Source organism: Alexandromys fortis, unplaced genomic scaffold (assembly GCF_014885135.2).
Source record: "Alexandromys fortis isolate MF-2015 unplaced genomic scaffold, M_Fortis_MF-2015_v1.1 scaffold_345, whole genome shotgun sequence".
Lineage (NCBI taxonomy): Eukaryota > Metazoa > Chordata > Mammalia > Rodentia > Cricetidae > Alexandromys > Alexandromys fortis.
Genome location: NW_026068240.1, coordinates 310619 through 317932, shown reverse-complemented (window position 1 = coordinate 317932; position 7314 = coordinate 310619). Strand labels below are relative to the sequence as shown.

The following is a 7314-nucleotide window of genomic DNA, read 5'->3' as shown; positions in this document are numbered from 1 at the left end:
ACAATAAAAAAAAAAAAAAAAAAAAAAAAAAAAAAAAAAAAAAAAAAACTGATGAGCAAAGTTTTGCCATTGAGTTATTTTGTTAATACTATACCAGCCCTTAAGCAACTGGAAAAACTGACCTAATATACTACTTAAATGTTCCAAGAGATTTTTGAGGGGAGAAAAAGGTGGGAAGGGGTGTGGAATTTGATTTAAAAGAAAGAAAGAGAGAAAGGGAGGAGGGAGGGAGGGAGGGAGGGAGGGAGGGAGGGAGGGAAACAATACAAACAATGCACTTTAAAAGATTTCTTTCTTTAAAAGGTGTCTGTCTGTCTTCCCTGCTGGAATGAAACCAGAGGCCTTGCACATTCTAAGCAAGGACTCTAGCACTAAACTATCCCCAGTCCTTTGAAATGTTTACAGTGGTCTTTATACTTGAAAATCAATCAGTGCTGTAGAAACCAGGGATTCAAGATATCTTCTTTAGTCTTTGAATGTTTCAGATCCCTGGGATCTATAAAGGTCTGTATAGTATTTAGTTCTTCCCATGGTATGTCATGTGACTTTAAAACATAAATAGTTTTATGTCAGCTACCACTCTTACAGATGACTACAAACACTAAAATGTCAGGAAAGAAACTGATGCACTAAAGAACTTTTATTTTACTTCTAAATGTCAAACCTGCCCAAATAATATTACATGACCATGCAAATGCAATTGGTATAGAAGACCTGACTGGCTCACAAAAATAAATAAATAAATAAATAAATAAATAAATAAATAAATAAATAAATAAATTAAATAAAATAAAAAAAAATCATTGTCACTGAAGACACTCACCAGCATGTTAGTGGTCTATATGCTGGTGATTATGTGGCCTTCTTGGATGTCATCCCGTGGCACCTTCTGATGGAGATGCATGTACCCTAATACCAGCTCCAGTGTTTGTTGTCTCTGATCATTTTTAGCAAATGTGTAATAGGTGTGACAGTCTTATAGAAAATTCTAGCAGTCACTTTAGATGATTCTCTAGGGAGGGTAGCAGAAAGCCTGTCTTTAGTGGTTAATAATGGTTAGTAATTGTTGCAAGGAGAGAGGCTTGTTTTTCCCTGCCGCCCGGCTAGCTTACACTTGAAATAATCACAAACTGTACTCAAAAACACTGCTTGGCCCATTAGCTCTAGTTTCTTATTGGCTAATCTCACATCTTAATTTAAACCATTTCTATTAATCTGTATATCACCCTAAAGTCGTGGCTTACTGGGAAAGATTTAACATGTCTGACCTGGCGGCTCCATGGCGGGTCTCTGACTCTTTCTTCCTCCCAGAATTCAGTTGTCTTCTCGGCCTACCTAAGTCCTGTCCTATCAGGCCCAAAGCAGATTTTTTTATTCATTAACCAATGAAAGGAACACATGAGAAGAAAACCTTCTACACAAAGTAATTTCTATGATGCCTCTAGCATTGGTAGCTCAAGTCACTTCATTAATACATTATCTTGTTAGTATCACTATGCAAGGTGTGGTATGGATCACTTGTTTACATTATATTAGCCTCCATTTACTGGCAGAACTTAAGGTCAGGGAAACTAAAAATTCTGCACCATATATCACATTAGCTATGTCAGAAGCAGACTCTGACAGACCAGACTGTGCCGTGCCTGCAGCTTAACCACGTTTCAAAGCAAGAGCACCAAAATCTTCATTTTGAAGGCAATTTTCAAGGTCTTTGAAAAGATAGAAATACCTCAAAAAGATTCGACAATGATCATAACAGCTGGTAATTTAGAGAGCTTTGTGTATTTTTGTACCCTGGGTGGTGGAGAGTTGTCCTGGATGTGGTCTTCAAAGATGCTCATCAAGTTCACTAGCATCTTCCTCATGGGTATGCGATCTCTTGTCCAGCACATCAGACCCTGCTCTCAGATCACGGTGTGACTAAACATCTGAGAAAAACACAAGAAGAAAGACTTATTTTAGCTCATGACTTTAGGACCATTGATGCCTGATTATCTGGTTCCCTTTTTCTCAGGTCTGTGGCAGGAAGAAGCATCATGGTGGACGGGCATGGTGGAGGAAAGCTTCTCACACTGAAGCATCCAGGAAGCAGACAAAAGATAGAGAGAAGGCTCTGGGACAAAACAAAGTCTTCAAATACACATTCTCGATGGTTTATTTCCTCAAATTATTCCTATCTCTTAGTAGTTTAGTTTGGAACACAGAACTCTCATGATCCAATCATGTCAAAAGTCCCTCAACTGGCAACCAAACATTTATTTAACACATGAGCCTTTGGGGAGGTTTTTGACGTAACAAGTTTCTATATTTTCATTGAAAACTGTCAATTACGTAATTATCCTGGTTCACAATTCAGGCAGTGTTTTTATCCTTTGGAACCAAACATATAGCTGAAATTACAAGCGACCATGAAATGGGGAAGGGGAAGCATTGGTTGAATAAAAAAAAAATGTTTACGATCAAAAAAATTAAGTTGCAGAGAAGTCAAGTATGAGGATGGCTAAGGTTTAAGTTTATCACTAAGTAAGTTTGTGAGTAAAGTAGTCACTGAATGGCTGTGACATCCACAGTAAGGACCTGTGGGAAGGGCACTGCTGACCTCCATTAAACCCACCAGTGTAGAAAACAGATTGGTAGATGCTAGCAAAAGATGTCTTGACTTTATTGTTTAAAGTAAATAAGTACCAAACATGGCAAGGACAAAGAAAACAAGTTTGTTAGGAAACTAAAAAAAGTATAAGCAGGTCTGGAGGACAGACTCCTCAATCACTATGAGCTTTACCACAGCTAAAGGTTTTAAAATATCAAGGTAGAAGTATCAGAGGTTTGTTGAGACAAACAAATTAATAAAATACAGCCTGTTCTGAAAGTTCAGAGTTTGGTTCATGAAGAAAGGAATGTTTAGTGTAGTATTGTAGAACTCTGATAAAATATATTTTGTAACAACAGCAAATTTTTCTTTTGGTATTGAGACAAGGTTTCTCTGTGTAGTCTTGATTGTACTAGAACTTACTTTGTAGAGCAGGCTGGTCTGGAACTCACAGAGGTCTGCTTGCCTCTGTCTCCCAAGTGCTGGGATTAATGGTGAGCACCACCATTACCTGCCTATCACAGCAATCTTTTAAGACTAGGCTAAGAATATAACTGTTAATTAATATATACTATTTTAACTTTATCTATTTTCAAGTAGGTTCATTTTATGTGGCCATAAAATATACATATATTCAAACATCATTCTTAGTTTCCAAAAGAATTTGAGAATACTTACCAATACTCAAGTAATACAAGTTTAAATAGAGAAGTGTATATTATTTTTGGGTAAAAGTGTTAAAATCAAACAAGTAAAAGAATAAATTAGGGGTGACATTTGCAGGTAGTTGGTGGGAAGATCAAAATAAAAATATTTCAAACACTGTGCTGCAGGCTCCAGATTACTTAGCAGCAATGATCCAGAAATGTGACTCTTTCTTTGTAAAAGTGACCACATTAGAAAATACTATGATGTCCATGCTTCCCAATGAGCATGTTTTACAAAGCAGCCAATTATCAGAGGAGCTGTGGGTTGCATTCTGCCACCCAGCTTCCGCCACCAGCTAGCTTTACCCGAAATAACAACACATAAACTGTATTCTTTTAAACCCTGCTTGGCCCATTATATCTAGCCTCTTCTCAGCTAACTCTCGCACCTGGACTAGCCCATTTCTAATAATGCGTGTAGCACCCCAAGGTGCACTTACCGGGAAGATTCTAGCCTACATCCATCCCGGGTCGGAGTTTCTCATCGTGTCTGCCAGGGAGAGGGGAGCATGGCCTCTGAGCTCATTTCCTCTTCCTCCCAGCATTCTGTTCTGCCTACTCCTCCCACCTATGTTTTAACCTATCAGGGCCAAGCAGTTTCTTTATTACTTAACCAATGAAATCAACAGATTGATATACACTCCCACATCATTTCCCCTTTTTCTGTTTAAACAAAAAAAGAGGGCTTTAACTTGAACATAGCAAAATTACATATAACAAAACAGTTATCAAGCAAGAATTATAGTTACAATATTTATATCTATTTTATCTTTTATCATAACAAAGGAAAACAACTATGCATATCTATCTATTTTTAACTGCATCAAAGATTCCAGAAGGATATAATATTACCTAAATAAACAAGATATAAGCAACTTTCAAAACTCTAGAAATGACAGAGACATTTTGCTGCCTGGACAGTCACCCAAAGTTCCTCTATACCGTTGGGGCATCCATCTTTGGCCTACAGGCCCATAGTTTCCGGCAGACATTTTCATGAAGCAGGAAATTTCAAAGGCAGTCACTATCTGCTTATCCTGAAGAATGTCTTGCAGACTCTTTCATGAATCAGGAACCCTGAAAGATCATCTCACCTTTAGGCAAGTTCAGTAGTCCTCTCTCTGAGGGTTCTTTGTGTCCAGTTTATGCAACAGTCCAGGCAAGAGCAGTTTCTTGCCCAAATGGCTATCCAACTCCATAAGGATCCTCTTCAATACCCATCTTCTTCTTGAAGTAGATTGGTGCTGCCAGGAGCAGAGTGTCTCATTGTTATAAAAAACCCTAAGTTATTAAAACATTTAAAATGCCATATTCTATAATCTTTGAAAGATATGAAGAATGTCTATCTAACTGAAATATATCTCTATATATCTAGAAGATCTAACTAACATGACTACAAGCTTTACTATTATCAATGATTATCCATTAACAACCTATATATCCTAATTATGCATTACATTTTTAAATGAACTACATAATCACAATACCTTAATCAAGAGCAGAAATACATATACATATAACAAAATTGACCTTAAAATCCATACCAATGCAAATTATTCATATCTATATCATATCTTCCTTTAAATGTAAAAGAACATTTATAAACAATACTTGGGAACATGGGCGCAGTTTTTTTCTCTCCAAACTGCTTCCTGCTGTATAGGGGTGTCATTAATTGGGTCTTTCATGGTATAACCTGTGTGCCAGGGTCATCTCAGTAGGCTGTTGAGTGAAGTAATTTTTTGAAGGTGTTCATAGCAATCCTTCAGGAGGGCGTGGTCCATCATACCATATTAGGATAGAAGCAATCCATAGACTCTCACCCTCTGTGAAAACAAAATAAGAAACTCCTTTCCAAAGCATCATGTCCTTAGATCAAAATTTCAAAGTCAAGGCATTTTCAAAATATCTATGTTGGATTAGTTCAGCAGCATTTATAAACAAATATCTTTTAGCAGCTGTTGCTCTTTTCTCAGCATTCAAACAATTCAAAGAGAGCATAATAGCATACAGTATCAAAATTCTCTGTTTATTTTCCATCTATCTACGGCTTTCTTTTAACTCTATTTAAACTCTATTTTAACTCCATTTAACTCTATTTTAACTCTATTTTGTTGTGGATAAAGAGGAGTGAGGAGTATCGTGTTAATCTACTGAGAATACTTTCCCATGGATATGTGAACAAATCTCCTTCCCTGAACTTCTTGGTACATTTAGTGTCATCATATCCAGAGCCAGTTCTGTCAGATCAGATGAGAACTGTGGATTCAGCCAGATTTGGCTCTCTGTCTCAGATCCTAGCATGTCAACATGTATCAGGCTAGTCCCTAAATGACAAAGAATACAATGAACCTGCCTAGTGAGACCTATTGGACACAACATTTCTCATCTGAATTTCTGTTGGCAGGTTAAATAGACAAGTTCTGACTCCCATATCCTGAGCAACTGTAGGGTTAGGCCCACCCCTAAGGGTGCGGGCTCACCTCGGGCGAATGTTTACTGATAAATTGGGCACGCAGAAGCCGTGGGCCCCTTCCTGCTTCTTGTACTTTGCTGGAACCTTGGTTTCGTGAGTCTTGTTTTCATTAAAGTTGTGCAAATACCTACACAATTTGTCTACATTAATCTAAGCCGCCACTTCATTTTGGCACCCAGTGGGACTTTGTGGATACCTGCCCCGATTCGGAGGCTTCAGGAGGCCACCGCTGGGAGCCAGCGGCACCTCCCCCACTGGAGGTCTCTCTCTCTCTCTTCGCACAGATTGTGCCCTCTCAGCACTGCACCTAGAAGCAGCTGCGATTCTGAGTCACTGGAAATCTCTGGTGCCTGCTAGAAAGCCAGCAAACAGGACAGGAGACTTAGCCCCGGTGGTTTGGATTTGTGTCTGTGTGCCCCGCCCTGCCCACCAACTTGCGCTCCGGTCACTTAATGGCAGAGAGGCATTGCAGTCCTCCTGACCCGGCTCAGTGCCGTGCATCTCCTTGACTTGTTCACTTTGGTGGCTTTCTCTCTGTTCCCCTTCCACCCCGCCTGATTGCCGGAGCAATTAACCCAGAACGGTAAATTTCAGTTTTGAGTTGTTTCAGACCAGCTCTCCCCATGGGCTCAAGTGGACTCTTTCGCCACCTCTGGCAGGAACCAGTCATTGCAGGTAAAATTTTTTTTTCCTTTTATAAATAAAATGTCTGAGAATATAATTATTCAGAATTTTAACAGTCTTTTTCAGTGTGCCATGTGGGAGATCCTACAAGAGGTGTCTAGCACCCCACATCTATGGATCCTTCTGGGATTAGTAGTTTTCCTTGGTATTAAGTGGTTTGACATCAAAAGTGTGACAGAGTCTTTAAGAGACGAATCCAGGATTCTTAAGGCAGAGGTTGAACATCAACAAACGATTAAGCATGACAATGATCTTCTCAAGAATCAGTTTGAAGTTCTACAGGAAGAGAACAGAACTATGTTTAACAAGAAAATGGTGACTGAAAAAAAATTAGAAAAGGTTCAGGCGGATGTTAAGGAGAAATTTATGACTATGAAAGAGGGAACAGCTGAGTTGGATCGTAAACTCCAATCCCTTTCTGTAGGAAGTGAACCATTAGTGTCTGATATTAAGGAGAAATCCATTACTATGGAAGAAGGAACAGCTGATTTAAATCGGAAATTTCATCAGTCACTTTCTGAAGGGACTGAAATATTAACTGAGAGAATAAAAATGGTTGAATGTGACAATCGAATTTTGTCTAAAGCTTATGACAGATTGGCGGAAAGATTGTCAATACAAGAAGGCACGGTTTATGCCATAAAAATTATGTCCAAAGATGAGAACTTATCTCTAATGGACAAACTTCATACTTTAAAATCCTCAATGAAGGCTTTGGAACATAATTCTGGACAGGAGATACAGACATTGCAGAAGGCAATGGTGAATAGAATTGAAAAGATTGAGGAATTTCTAAATTCTGATGAAGAAGAACAAACGGTAGAAAGGCAAATTTTAACTACATCTGTGGGTAAATC

The 7314-nt window shown here is 38.5% G+C and overlaps 1 protein-coding gene across 1 annotated transcript in view; it reads right to left on the bottom strand.

The window, feature by feature from the left end:
* Positions 1 to 7314, bottom strand: part of Macc1 (MET transcriptional regulator MACC1) — a 119005-nt gene that overhangs the window by 33401 nt on the left and 78290 nt on the right. Inside the window, 3 exon segments of the mRNA XM_050131104.1 lie at positions 824 to 1012; positions 1794 to 1928; positions 4392 to 4541. The gene's annotated coding sequence lies outside the window, so the exon portion shown is untranslated.